Source organism: Patella vulgata, chromosome 2, assembly GCF_932274485.2.
Source record: "Patella vulgata chromosome 2, xgPatVulg1.2, whole genome shotgun sequence".
Lineage (NCBI taxonomy): Eukaryota > Metazoa > Mollusca > Gastropoda > Patellidae > Patella > Patella vulgata.
Genome location: NC_065880.2, coordinates 88602394 through 88618408, shown reverse-complemented (window position 1 = coordinate 88618408; position 16015 = coordinate 88602394).

The window sequence follows — 16015 nt, the reverse complement described above, 5'->3', positions numbered from 1 at the left end:
GCCCATCTTTTCCAGGTAAGATCACAACACCAATGCTGATTTAAATTGCAAAATAATTCGTGTTTTCAATGTCGAAGATTTTGGATGATATTGAGTTAGAGACTTAGCTACTTTAAGACAAAATAAACATTTTACCATTGGTACACGAATCGTGTACCATAATGCGTTTCAGCTCCAGTTCTAGCAAGAGACTCGAGGAACGAGGCTAGACAAATTGCACCAAACCAAACGGCGTATGTAGACTGGAATAACCAGGCGCTAGAAATTTGCATTCGATTGAGATTGCTGGCTTATTTCGCGGAACATAACTGATTTGAAATTAGAGTAAAAACGGAAACCATTGAATGTATATTAGTTTATATACATTCATATTACAGTATCGACCCACTTGTGTCAATTTCTACGTCCCAAATGTTAGCGATTTAGCTCCTTTAAATATAGATAATGACAAATGAATATATTGAAAATTTCAATCAAATTACTTTATTCTGAAAACCCCCGACTCAACAAAGAAACGCACCACTTAACCGTCAACGCAACCACCTACTCAACAAAGAAACGCGACACCCAATCACTGACGCAACCACCAACTTAGGACAGAAACCCACCACCGAACCACCGACTTAGCAAAGAAACACACCACCCAACCACAGACCTAACCACCGAACCATCAACGCAACCACCGACTTAGCAAAAAAACGCACCACCCAACCACAGACCTAACCACCGAACCATCAACGCAACCACCGACTTAGCAAAGAAACACATCACAGAACCACTGACTCAACAAGGAAAGAGACCAGGAAGTTTATCTTCATCGGTTCTCTATCCTGGCCAACAGCCCCAGGAATAATACGTGACTTGTTAGGAACGCGAGACGTGTTTTGCTCACCCACGCTGCCGCCTCATTAAGTAGCGAGGAATATTATCATCACGCCTGAAAGATAATTGGCAAAATGTCCTTTCAAGTTCTTCTCAAAGGCTTCCTGATGACTGAATATTTTGATAATTAATGAGCCTAAAAGGAGTTACATCGCTATTCCTTGGCACCTAGAAATGGACACAAATGGGTATCAACGCATATTATAAGGTAATATGAGTGGTGTAATGCTCGTGGGCGAGACATTAAGTAATTTATTAAAACAATATGAGAGACGTGGTGTTTCAATATATTACGCAATGTCTTAAAGCTACATTAGTTAAAGAGTTTTATAAAGAGTTGGCCATTCTTCCTATAATAATTAAAAAAAAGCTGATAAAAAAAGAAAATGTTGAAAATTTCAGTCAAATTACTTTGTTTTGAACAGAATTGTCACTGTTGGAGGTTTGGACTAGAAATAAGTATCATATCAATTGTGTCTGCACCGTCTGTAAGAATTGGCGATCGTTTGATTGATTGACAGACGATAACTCCACCCACATATTCTCGAGTATCAAGTAACATGCTCAATGGCTATGGTAGTCTCGCTTGGCAGGCCTTTCATCACCAGTTTCCGGTAGTGACATCAGCGACTAACGGTAAACGTTAGCTTGGTCCGCCATTTATTGATTTAATTTTAAATGGGCGGCTGTTTAAATCCAAACTGTATCCAAGCCATCCATGGGTCTACAGAGTTGATTTTGAGCTTGTCATGTAAATAAAGGTCCAATTAATAATTTCTATAACATCTGAAGTCTAACGCAAGGTACAATTTTATGGATACACAATTAATGAGTTTGATACTAAGCGACGTTTCGACGAGGATACTCTCGTCTTTATCAAGCAAGTATCCTCGTTGAAACGTCACTTAGTATCAAACTCAGTAATTGTGTATCCATAAAATTGTACCTTGTGTTAATATGTTCAATTACTAAATGCCAATCAAAGAAGATCTGAAGTCTAAATAAAGACTTGCAATATACAGATTTAGCTCTTGCATAATGTATGTTTAAGCCCGAGGTCATTCAACAATCTAAATTACACACCTCTGATGTTACTTCCTTTGATCTCCCATACATGTTATGAAACGTGTCAACCGGTTGTGACGTCATCAGAGAGTGATATCTAATATCGACCCTAGGGACGATATCATATATCACTCTCTGATGACGTCACAACAGGTTTACGGACTCTTCAATGAAAAAGGACACAAATTCTTTCTTTTAACATTTTATTCACTTTTTTTGTACAATGTTGTTAAACGATTCGGACGACGAACTTTACCAGGCCCATGTTACTTAGTTTCTTCATTTGACCATCAAGAACTTGTCTGAAACTCAAATTCTGGATTGTGTCGTATATCCATATATCAGCTTTATTCGCAATCCGTAAATGTGAAACTATTCTCATAACTAAATATGGAATTCGGTGCGCAGTATTCATCATTTTATTTTGCTAACTTCCAAGACGAATCTAGACATCCAACCAATAAATAAGATCTTATATACTTATATCTTCCAGCGCACACGGGATTTTTCGCTCACTATCGTGTTTATTATTTCACCACACTGACCAACTGTTAAAAAAGTTCACAGCTCACTGATTTCCGTGTAAGGTATTTATGGGCACGGTATTGTTGGCACATTCACTGACGTCTTGTCACTCGAAATTGAAAATGAAATGAAATGAAATGGGGTTTAATGTTCTACTTTTTTGCTCCGAACTGGGATAATGAAGACGGGCATACGCCATACAGTGTGCTATGAACGAAATTTTGCCCGGACAGCGGCACTACGGCCTACTCTTATATCGAATGCCAACTGTCAAGGGATCTTTTACGTGCACGCCAATGTGTACACGGGACCTCGGTTTTTCGTCTTATCCGAATGACTAGACAGCTATCCTTGTCAGGCCCTCCGTCCTGCATCTCTGACAAGGGGGAACCACGCCGGAAAATCTGGATGAACTTTCTCGGCCAATGCAGGGATCGAACACCCGACCTCCAGGCTAGAGAGCACTCGAAATTGAAAAGCGTGTATCGTCTGTATCTTCCTCACAATCGAAAATATCCGAGTATATTAAATCCTTGTTAAATATTTTCCGCATAAATTCTACACTTGGACTAGCTTTAAATAATTCTTCGTCAGAATCTACATTATCTTTTTCATCCATATTTTCTACAAATTGACTTGCGCGGATCAATTCGTGGTCCTAATCGTTTGACAAAATTGCACCAAATGAATGCCAGTTTGTGAACACATGGTTACTAAAATGTAATGCACGTGCAACTTACGACTTGTTTTCTTAATTTTGTCATATCAGTCGCAGGGTCGACATGGGCTAAACCATTGTCTTATAGGTGGAATCAATTTTGGATAGATTTTAAGCCCGGCCCATACCGCCACGACTTGCCCAGACTCTACCCAACGCAACGTCTTGTCTCAGATAATCAGTGCAGTGTGGACAGTCCCAGGACCACGATTCAATCGAATTCCGTCGCGTCGTGGCCCGTCGGCCAGATTGAACATGTTCAATCGTAGTCGGATGCAGTTGGTTGCAGTCGTAACTTATCGTGTTTGTGTGGACACTCACACGACGCGATCAATTGTCTTACTGATGTTTAGCCAATCAGAGAGTAGCATTTAGTCATGTGACTGTGCAGGTCATGTGCTCCTTGTTTAACTGAGGGAAAATTCAAGATGGCAGATTTTTGGACAGAAGAGAGAGAGAACTGGTACCGTGTGGACTGGTACCGTCGTAGGCAAGTGAAGTAAAGGCGCGACCCGATTTTCTTTTACAACTACCCAAGACGCTGAGTCCTATCGGCTTGTGTGTAGTCGTAGCGGTATGGGCTGGGCTTAACATTGATGTCGGTGTAAGACAAATAACCCTAATACCCTCAATCGATATTTTACATATCAACCCTCGGTTAGGGTAATATTTATCTCATAAACACACTCGCACATACTTTCCAATGAAATACTTCACGCGGGTCCCAAATTTCAACTAGTATAAATAATGTACGCTTGGCAAATTGCCCGTACCGTTATTTGAAATAATGGTACGCCAACATCAAAGGGTGACGTCACATCTGTATTTTAAGTGTAGTTTAATGGTCGAGTGCGAGACATTTAGTAATATACATATATTGTACGAGTGTGTTAGCACGAAGCCAATATTTACAAATTACGCAATGCCTTGCACAAAACCATTAAACAACTTAAAGTTACAATTTCATATTTTTAAGTTATATTTTTAAAATTTATTAAAATAAAGCCTGAAAATAGATGGTATCCATAAACAGTCCTACCTTGTTAAAGAATAATCCTATTAATCCTATAATTCACTATTGCCAGCTGAGAAATTGGCAAAAATATCATTTTCCTCTTCATTTTCAAACGTTTGAAAAATGCTACTCCATGGTGGAGAATAGAAAACAAGGGAGGTAATGGGGGGGTAATTGTGTTATTATTTCCTGTGTAAATGAGTTTTAAGTGTGAGAATGACACCTATGATCGTATAATTGTGAGTTGACAACCTATTGAGCAAAAGACATAGAAATAGTTACGTTTTGACTTTCTTAGAAAATTTGCAATTTCCGCTTTAAAAAGCAGACGCTATCCAGCACGTGCATTTCAGTGAAATACGTCACGCAACTAGTATAAATAATGTACGCTTAGCACATTGTCCGTTCCATTATTTGAAATAATGGCACGCCAACATCAAAGGATGACGTCACATCTATATTTTAAGAATGTATATAAACTGATTTACATTCAATCGTTTTTATTTATATGTTATTTCTAATCATTTATTTTCCGCAAAATACGCGAAGTGATTAAATTACAAATGTCCCTCGAAAGCATTCTGTCACGCGATTCGTGTGCCAATTTAATTAAAATGTTAATTTTGTCTTAAATATTGGATATCAGAAGCCCATCTTTTGACGGTAAGATAACAAAATCGGTGTTGATTTAAACGTGGATGTTACTGAGTTAGAGACTTGCCCCCTTTAAATAATACTTTAGAATATCTTTGTGGCTACGGCCTACTCTTATGTCAAATTCCAACTGACAAGGGATCTTTAACGTGCACGCAATGTATACACGGGACCTCGGTTTTTCGTCCGTCCTGCATCACTGACAAGATGAAACCACGTCTAAAAATCCCGATAATCTTTCTCGACCAATGCAGGGATCGAACACGCGACCTCCAGGCCATAGTGTCGCTGCCCGGGCAAAATTTCTCTCATAGCACACTGTATGGCGTATGCCCGTCTTCGGAGCAAACCAGTAGGACGTTAAACCACCAGCCTATATAGTACTATAGGACTTCTTTCTTGTTGCGTTGTCAGTGATGCAGGACGGAGGGCCTGACAAGGACAGCTGTCTAGTCCTTCGGATGAGACGAAAAACCGAGGTCCCGTGTATATATTGGAATGCACGTAAAAGATCCCCTGGCAGTTGGAATTCGATATAAGAGTAGGCGATAGTGCCGCTGCCCGGGCAAAATTTCCCTCATAGCACACTGTATGGTGTATGCCCGTCTTCATTAGCCAAGTATAGGAGCAGAACAGTAGGACGTTAAACCCCATTTCATTTCATTTCTTCTTGTGTTTGTTTCTTCATGATCGTAACAAGACTACAGCATAAAATAGTTTCACAACTTTATTGCTAAGCTGCAATGGCTTTGCAGGTTCCTCGTGCTCAATAATAATGGCTCCCAGGAATTTCTGAATGAGTTCTGATCCAACTCGCTTCTACACCCTAATTTAAACCTCCTTATTTCTGCAGGTCTTCGATAACCTTGACGTTAATTTCCATCCCATGTATGGAATAAACCTCTTTATTTCCCACAACTAAGATAGGAGACATTGCCTATTTTGGTCTACCAGCCATAGGTCAATAAACAGCCAGAATTTGATGGATATTTTGACAATGGTTATGATTTAACCAAAATATCACTGTTTTTTTTTTATTTATAACTATATATTCACGTTCATTAAGTACGTGTGATTTAAAGTTACAATTTCATATTTTTAAGTTATATTTTTAAATTGTATTAAAATAAAGCCTTAAAATAGATGGTATCCATAAACAGTCCTACCTTGTTAAAGAATAATCCTATTAATCCTATAATTCGCTATTGCCAGCTGAGAAATCGGCAAAAATATCATTTTTAACTTCAAATTCCAACGTTGGAAAATGGCTGTCCCATGTTGTCAATAGCAAAACAGGGGAGGTAATTGTGTTGTTATTTCCTGTGTCATAGATTTTTAAGGGTGGGAAATAATGCCCATGGTCGTATAATAGTGAGTTGATAACCTATTGAGCAAAAGACATAGAAATAATTATGTTTTGACTTTCTTAGAAAATATGAAATTGTAACCTTAACTCCATAGACAGACTGAAGCAACAATTTTGCCAAGAACTAAAATCGTCTCAAGTACCAAAGTGTTACACCTAGCGAAAGCGTGAATTAGTAAATAAGTAGTAATTGTATTCCAAAGAATAGTGACATGCGTATTTCCGGTTCAATTACGAACTGTCATTGAAAGTAATAAAGTGGTTTAAGATAAGCCTTTCTTGTATCGGCAACAGACAAAAACACTCACATTTAAGTTGATGTGAATCCACATGAAAAAGGTCATCCCTGTCAATTTCAATTATCAGAAACAGGAAAAGATCCAAGCGGTGATAACACTTGTTTTGGTCACTTCAGATTTAGAAGGCCGGTGTCACTTGTTTTTGTATCACACATAGTTTCAGAGAGAGAGAGAGAGAGAGAAATGGAGTTTAACGTCCACTCGACACAAACTAATTTTATTTCAATAATTCGCTTGCGCGTAGGGGTCTTTAGCAGTGGGGGGAAACCGGAGGACCCGGAGAAAACCTACGAGGTTGGACAGGCGACCCTACTCCTTGTCACGTACAACCGGGGAATGGAAACCACGCCAGTTGGCTCAATGCCAGATTTTATGATACAGCGCGCACACGCTAACCATTTAGCCATCCACCCCCCCCCCCTCCCCAAATAGTTTCAATATGGTCGCATGTTTTTATTCCAGGAAATCACCACATTAAAGTGGCATTATGTTAGTTTGGATAAAGAGCTGACAGTACTCGCTATAATATTCTTTAAATGGCATTTAGTAATTGGAACATAATCAAATAACACACTATTTATGGATAACAATTACTTACCTGCTAATAATTGTTTGATCCTGCCTTTGGCTTCATTCCTGCACTTATCTATACCAATTACAGTTTATAACCATCTATGTACATTGTTTATTTAACAGCTTGGGACAGTTGCTCATGCTTGCTGATTTTGCATCCCATTGGAGGGTTCGCACTGCTCGTGTATATATATATAGCTATTTTGTTTTCATTTTATTTATTTGTGTTATATGCTTGATAACGACTTGTGAAATCTTGTTGAAACGTCGCAGTGAAATAAACCACAGTAATTGTTATCCATAAATAGTGTGTTATTTGAGTACTCGCTATAATAGTTAAAAATAGATAATAAAAACAGAATATACTAAACATTTCAGACAAATTGCTTCATTCTAAACCGATTCAATTTTAGGCTAGCTTCGATCGTTGTTACGATAATAAACCAAGTCTCGATTATCCATTTTACTGTACGTATTCAAATCCACCCTATATCGCAGGATAACGCTGGCATCGAGAGTTGATTATGGTTTGGATAAGTTAATTAATGTCTTATTAATACTTTAGATAACATCTAAGGCCTTAAGAAAGAACTACAATGGGCAGATTTAACAATTACAAAGTGCATGTTTAAGTCATGTATGAATATCAGAAATGTTTTAAAAAAGGACGGCTATGGCCGAATGGTTGTCACGTGCGCGCTGTATCATTGAGTCAACTGGCGTAGTTTCGAATCCCCGGTTGTACGTGACAAGGATTAGGGTATCCTGTCCAACCTCGTGGGGTTTCCCCGTTTCCCCCGGTTTCCTCCCACTGCTAAAGACCCCTACGCGCAAGCGAATTATTGAAATAAATAATTAAACCATATGTTAGTCCCGAAATGACCTAGTTTGTGTCGAGTGGGCGTTAAACCCCATCTCTCTCTCCCTCTCTCTCTGTCTGTCTCTCTCTCTCTATTTCTCGTAGGAAACAAAGATTTAAGTAGATCTGAAGCAGAACACAGGGCATTTACCTCATTGTGAAGCACATTAGTACGCGTGGACCTTATAATACATAAGGTCCATGGTACGCACCAGTCAATACGATACCAAAATGTGTGGGAGCCACGGTGGATCATTGAGCAGGGCGTTTGTACGCTAACCTGAAGATGCCCTGCTCGATGCCGGAGTTAGGCATGAAAGTTCATCGGGATTTTCCGGCGTGGTTCCCCCTTGTCAGTGGTGTATGGCGTAGGGTCTGGTAAGGGACACCATATAGTTTGGATATGACGAAAAACGACGTCCCGTGTACACATTGGAGTACAGCTGGAATTCAGTATGAGCGTAGGCCGTAGTGTCGCTGCCCTGGCAAAATTTCCCTCATAGCACACTGTATGGCGTATGTCCGTCTTTATTAGCCCAGTGTAGGAGCAGACCAGTAGGACGTTAAACCCCATTTCATTTCATTTCATTTCATTTCATATATAGCACACTGTACGATGTATACCCACGCTCATTCATGTTTACTGCAAACAAAGCTAAATGGTTTATTTTCGTATAAATTATATATAAATGCCATGACCCGTTTCGTAAATACAATAAAACTACATAACACTTAGCCAATAAGTAAAGTTTAATGTTGCCGCTAATTGTCGTCATTATGGAACATTTTGTTATTGTTTCAATAAACAACTAACAGGTTCCAAGGTCGTACTGCCATATAAATCCCTGTAGAAAATATGATATAATTATCGATCAAGTTTCCGGTGGTTTTATTGTAAAAGAAAAATACAGTTAATGTTGGTTTTAATGACAAACTATTGTCACATACAGAATAAAAAGACACTTATCATTCATATAGTGGCCAATTTTCACAAGATAGCTAATGGGTTGTTGACCGGGAATATAATTCTACACACAGAGCACTTTAATCTACTTTAAGAAACTATCTCGGTCCTAAATGACCGCAATATTAAAAAAAATAGTATACTATTTGGCGACGTGGTTCTGATCCGTTTGACAGCTTTCATAAAAAAAAATCATTTTCAACTCTAGTTTATGGAAGCAGAATAAATCCTTCTCGAAATATTTCAAATGAAATGAAATAGGGTTTAACGTCCTACTGTTCTGTTCCTAACCTGGGCTGATGAAGACAGGCATACGCCATACAGTGTGCGATGAGGGAAATTTTGCCCGTGCAGCGGCGCTACGGCCTACTCTTATATCGAATTCCAACTGCCAAGGGATCTTTTACGTGCACGCCAATGTGTACACTGGGCCTCGGGTTTTCGTCCCATTCGCACGACTAGACAGCTGTCCTTGTCAGACCATCCGTCCTGCATCCCTGACAAGGGGAAAACCACGCCGGAAAATCTGGATGAACTTTCTAAGCCAATGCAGGGATTGAACATCCGACCTCCAGGCTAGCGAGCCAGCGTCTTACCCACTTAACCATCATGATCCCCGAAATATTTCAAGTATAATTAGTGTTTTTGACTAACATCATCGAAATGTCGGTCAACCAAGTTCGCGTATGTTCTCAAGCCGAACAAATTGTAGGCAGACTGCGCAAGACTAAATAAAAAGTATTTTCGACTTTCTTAAAATGGAGACAGAATAAACAATTGTTAAATTCTCGGAGCATACTTGGTGTTTTGGATTGAAATCGCCGATTTAGGAATAAAAATGTCGGTCAATTATCTTCGTGTCCGTAGATAGACAGCTTACGCTTCGTATGAACATGGACGCCAACTCTCCATGGTGATTATTAGACGTTATCTATAGGGAATTAGCTTCTTGTAAGATTGTTTTTATTATAAGTAATGATTAATGAAAGAGCTACCTAATCCTCTGAATAGATCCGGTGACCGGTGGTAAGCCTTTAATAAATCGGTTTTTCTCTGATTAAAACACAGATCCGATTTCGTTTCGATTTTTATTGTTCAATATTTCACTTAACTTGTCTTTACTACACTAGGATCTGGAAGAGTTGTTGCATAACCTGCGTTTTGGATGATGTGAGGGACTGGCCAATGAAACGGCGAGTTTTTTTGGCGTGAGGTGTCCGGAACTGTGGGTAAACCACTAGAAACGCCAACGTTGATTAATTAATCAATGTCTGACGTCATAAGGTCAAAAGCCACCCGTCTAACCTCTACAGCGTCCTTTCGCTACAACCGATCAGATCTTCATGTAGTGTAGGCCATCGAAAGTACAAATAAACGAAACGAAATATAGATCTGTGTTTTAATCAGACTGACTTAAAATAACATTTCGTTAGCAACGTGAACCATTCACATAACAATTCCAGTAGTCATGAGGTATCAAACATTATCATACATGCTGCCAAAACAACTAATAGTCATGAGGTATCAAGCAGCCAAAACAACTAGTAGTCATGAGGTGTCAAGCAGCCAAAACAACTAGTAGTCGTGAGGTATCAAGCATTATCATGTATGCTGCCAAAACAACTAGTAGTCATGAGGTGTCAAGCAGCCAAAACAACTAGTAGTCGCGAGGTATCAAGCATTATAATGCATGCTGCCAAAACAATTAGTAGTCATGAGGGGTCAAGCATTATCATGCATGCTACGAAACAACTGGTACTTCCAAAACAACTAGTAGTCATGAGGTATCAAGCAGCCAAAACAACTAGTAGTCATTAGGTGTCAAGCATTGTCATGTATGCTGCAAAAACAACTAGTAGTCATGAGGTGTCAGGCATTATCATGTATGCTGCCAAAACAACTAGTAGTCATGAGGTATCAAGCATTACAACGGATGCGGCCAAAACAAATAGTAGTCATAAGGTATCAAACATTATCATGCATGCTGCTTAAAAAACCCACACTATGATGGCGCGCGCACACACACACACACACCGTGTCCTCAAAATAATGAACAATGTTTTCTACACAATTATATGACAAGACATCAAAAATCTGTTTGTAAATCAAGACGTTGGATGGCTGAATGGTTAGCACCTACTCGTTGTATCATAAGGTCTGTCATTGAGTCAACTAGCGTGGTTTCGATTCCCCGGTTGTACGTGACAAGGAGTATGGTCGCCTGTCCAACCTCGTGGGTTTCCTCTGGGTCCTCCGCCCACCCGCCCCCAACTGCAAGCGAATTATTCAAATAAAATTGAGCCATATGTTAGTCCCAAAATAACCTAGTTTGTGTGTCGAGTGGAGGTTACCACCCCCCTCTCTCTCTCTCTCTCTCAGTAGGGTTGCCTGTCCAACCTTGTGGGTTTTCTCATGGTCCTCCCACTGCTAAAGACCCCTACGCGCAGGCGAATTGTGTTGCTCCCGAAATGACCTAGTTTGTGTCAAGTGGACTTTAAACCCCATCTCTCTCTCTCTCTCTCTCTCTCTCTCTTTGTTAATCTATTTGTAAATCAGTATCCTAACCGAGTGTTTGGGGAAATAAAATCGAGAACATTAAAATCTCCATCCGTACGTCGTGGTCTATTAAATCTAACCTTTTACCAAGTAGCGGATCCTGCTGGCAGTCCCAGGGGTCCGGACCACCCCCTACTAAATAACTATATAGAAAAGCATTTACTAATTATTCTATTTCTACTAAACGTGAAAATTTGAACTTTTTATTGGATAGGGTGGGGATTGGGGCGAATGTTATATTTTGGTCCAGATATGCGCCCCTGCCGCGCCCTCACCCCATAACCATGAGCTTTTTGTTGAATGGGAGGGACGGGGTGGGAAATCCTATATTATTCGATTCTAGATATGCGCCCTCGTCCTAGCCCCATTATTATTAACTTTTTGTTTATGGGGGGGCGGCGGTGAGGGGGGTATTTGGGTCTAGATATACTCCCCCTCCCTCAGCCCATACCAATGAGCTTGGATGGTTGGGGTGGGGTGGGATGGGGGTGAATGGTATATTCAGGTTCATATACCCCCCACCCCACCCACTCAACAGCCTGAGCCAACCACTATTTTTACTATAACATCTATAATACTTTATCACCCAATAATACATTCTACAGTAGATATCGCTTGTGTGATATATTTCATAATCCTTAGGAGATATCGCTTTACATGAATTTGATTGGTCATTTGGAAAGGAACTACTTTTTTTTATTTTCAAAGAACAGTTCATTTCTTATTAAAAGTACCTTTTGTTTTATTAAAAATGAACTATTGTTATTCAATTGACCTTGATGGAAATACTGGGTCAATATAAAGGACTTTGCAATGGTTGAATTGCTGTCAAAAAATGATGTATCACTACGCCGTAATGTTCAGTAAAAGTGAAATCTACAGAAAAGAATTATATTTATCTATTTGTGCATGTAAGAAGGGATTGGGTGATAAATAAAATCTCCTACTCGCCTTTTTTGATATCAAAAAATATCAACACTCGTTGATAAAGTAAAAAAAACCTCGACAGAGCCTCGTTTTTTGTTACTTTATCAACTTGTGTTGATATTTTTTGATATCAAAAAAGACTGGTAGGAGATTCTCTATATAACATATAACCCCTTCCCGCCCCCTCTGACCCAATAGCCTGAGCCGACCACTGCTTTTACTATACGATCTATCACACTATAATAACATTAAGCATCACGATTTTCACCACTTTCATCCATTTCCTCTAACGTAGTGTTTCCATTATATTTATATGTTCAGGCAAGTTAAAGAGGCGATGAGCATGACGTCAAAGTCTATAAATAGTAACAAACACGCCAGATTAAACAACGTTTAATTTAATGACTCTAGTTGTTTTTTTTCAAATCATCAGTCAACATTTTAATGTCATGCGATGAGTTACGATAGGAGTGTTCCCATTAGAGACTGTTGGCAAGCGGAATTTTCCCTATCCGTATCACGTATCCGTATCGTCACGTGATACGTTGCGTCGATGTAGTTTTAGAGTTTGGGCAGATTTTATACTCCTTTACCATCATTTGCAAATTTGCAAGTTCCCGCCTCCCTAGATGAAACAGCATGCAAACAGACAGGAAAAATAAGAAAATTCAGAGAAAAACTAATAAAAAATAAAGATTAAGTTTCAGTCTTTATCATGGTAAATATCACATCGAATATACACCTTCATGTTCTAGGATACACACAGATTCATAAAAACCCTATGGCACAACATTTTAGCGTTTAAAACTAGCAAAAAAAACGGTAAAAGGTGACGAAGTTATACGGACCTTTTCCGTATGAAAGCTGTCCGATACGTGCTGTCGTATCCGCGTGCCATATCACGTACGGGAAATACACACACGTTGATGACGTCACACGCAAAATAGATACGGATACGCGATACGTATCAGGAATTTACGCTTGCCAAAAGTCTCTATTATGTCCACGATCTGACACGGGCCGATACGTTCGGATACGTTTCGATACAATCAACACGATTGCTACGACTGACCTCAATATATGATAAGACCTGATAGGATCACCAGGATTAAAACCATGATTTCAATTATAGCACGAATCTTGATAGTGGGAACCTAGCAATTAATAAGGACGCATTATTATATACGATTCAGAATCTGAGCTGTTTATTCGAGCTATAGTAGTTTCACATCGATGATATAAAATGAATACATTGAACATTGTTAATGACCCCTACGCGCAAGCAAATAATTGAAATAAAATTGAACCATGTGTTAGTCTCGAAATGATCTAGTTTGGGTCGAATCTGTCATTGGGTCAACTTACGTAGTTTCGATTCGCCGGTTGTACGTGACAAGGAGTTGGTTTTCTCCGGGTCCTCCGGTTTCCTTCCACTGCCAAAGACCCCTACGCGAACGCGAATTATTGATATTAAATTGAACCATATTATGTTATTCCCGGAATGATCTAGTTTGTGTCGATTGGACGTTAAACCCCATTTCTTTCTCTCTCTAGCCTCTTTCTCTAGCAATAGGCAGATATAGCTCTTGCCGGAGTCGTCTATTTAAGGGAATAGTGGACCACGAAGAAATATATTAATACTGATTAACAGTATTTTTTAATCAACCACCGGCCATTTTAAATCCGATTTTGTCTGCGATATCCTGTAATATTGAAAATGGAGGACAATAAATATTGTAATCTTCTTTACACACAAACCAATCGCCTTCTCTCCGGCTCGATAGCTGGGAGTTGGATGGCCGAATGGTTAGCAGGTGCGCGCTGTATCATAAGGTCTGTCATTTATACTCTCTCTGATTGGACTAAGTCTATCAGTCGTTTACTTAAACGAAGAATATACATGCAACGTTTGTCAGTTGACACTAGGCCTAAGTCTATGTCGTTTACATATAAACACTATGTCATTGTTCCGGCTGACAAGGCGTCCAATAACATAGTGTTTATATGTAAACGACATTATTTTGACTGTCTGTTCAAAGAACTTAATTTCGGGAAACCAATCGACAGTGCTACATATAAACGATCAACTCTTAGTAAGGATGAAATTATATCTAATCACAAATCTGTACTCACTTCATTTGGTACTCCGTGTGGAGGTACCTATACAGATTTGCCCTTATTATATTGGATACCTAAACTACATAAAAATCCCTACAAGCAACGTTTTATAGCAGGTTCATCCCGTTGTTCCACAAAACCACTTTCAAAAGTATTGACATCTATACTAACGGCTGTTAAAGAGGGTATTGAAAAATACTGTGACAAAATATACTCTCGTAGTGGTATAAATCAAATGTGGATATTGAAAAATTCCAAAGAATTACTTGATGGTTTGCAATCTAGATCCCTTGCTTCAGTCTCATCTATTCAAACGTTTGACTTTTATACTTTGTACACTAAAATTCCCCATAGTAAATTAAAAGCCCGGTTGAAAGACATTATTCACAGTGTCTTTTCGTCTAAATCAGGTACTGCGAGATATCAATATTTAGTTGTAAATTACAATTCCACATATTTCGTTAAGAATCACAGTGATTCCAAAAACAAATTCACGGCCATCAAGATAATTCAGATGTTGGATTTTTTAATTGACAACATCTTTGTTGAATTTGGAGGGGAAATATATCAGCAAGTGGTTGGCATTCCCATGGGCACCAACTGTGCACCTTTGCTTGCTGATCGGCTTCTCTATTCGTACGGAGCCGATTACATACAGACGCTCGTAAAAACTAATAAACGATCAGTCAGACTTTTTAATTTCACTTATCGATATATCGATGACGTTTTATCACTTAATAATCCTAAATTTAGTGATTATGTAGAATTCATATATCCTGATGAGCTCGAAATTAAAAACACCACTGACAGTGACAATTACGCTTCCTACTTGGATCTGCGTCTCGATTTTGACAATTGCCATAAACTGAGTGTTAAATTGTACGATAATATCTACTACATCGTTAACACAGTTCATCGCGTGCATTTTGCATACCGATAGTTCATTGGCCAATCACGCTATTTTACCGACATTTCGCCTAATAGTTTGGATGCAGCTATGGCGGGTGTGGCGCCAGGCAGGGTAAGCTTGCTCTTCCGGACACCTGTTACCACTGTTTGTCGTGTAATTTGTACACCAGGAGCAGTCCATTTGCTGATTACATTATTTTGCTTGAATACACTATTTTGCCTATAACGTTTTTTAGGACTTCGAATTCTGTCTTATGGTTTGGATTGTTCGTACTTGGTTTTATTTTATTGAGTCAACTGGCGGGGTTTCAATTCCCCCGGTTGTACGTGACAAGGACTAGGGTCGCCTGTCCAACCTCGTGGGTTCTCTCATGTTCCTCCCACGACTAAAATTGTGTTGGTCCCGAAATAGCCTAGTTTGTGTCAAGTGGACGTTAAACCCCATTTCTCTATCTCTCACTCTCTCGGTAGCCGCGGTGGCTCAGTGAGTAGATGCTGGTAACAATACGGTCTCGGGTTCGCTCCCGGTGTTGAGCGAGAAAGTTCTTCAAGATTTCCGGTTTCCTCCGTAGCGCAGGGCGAACA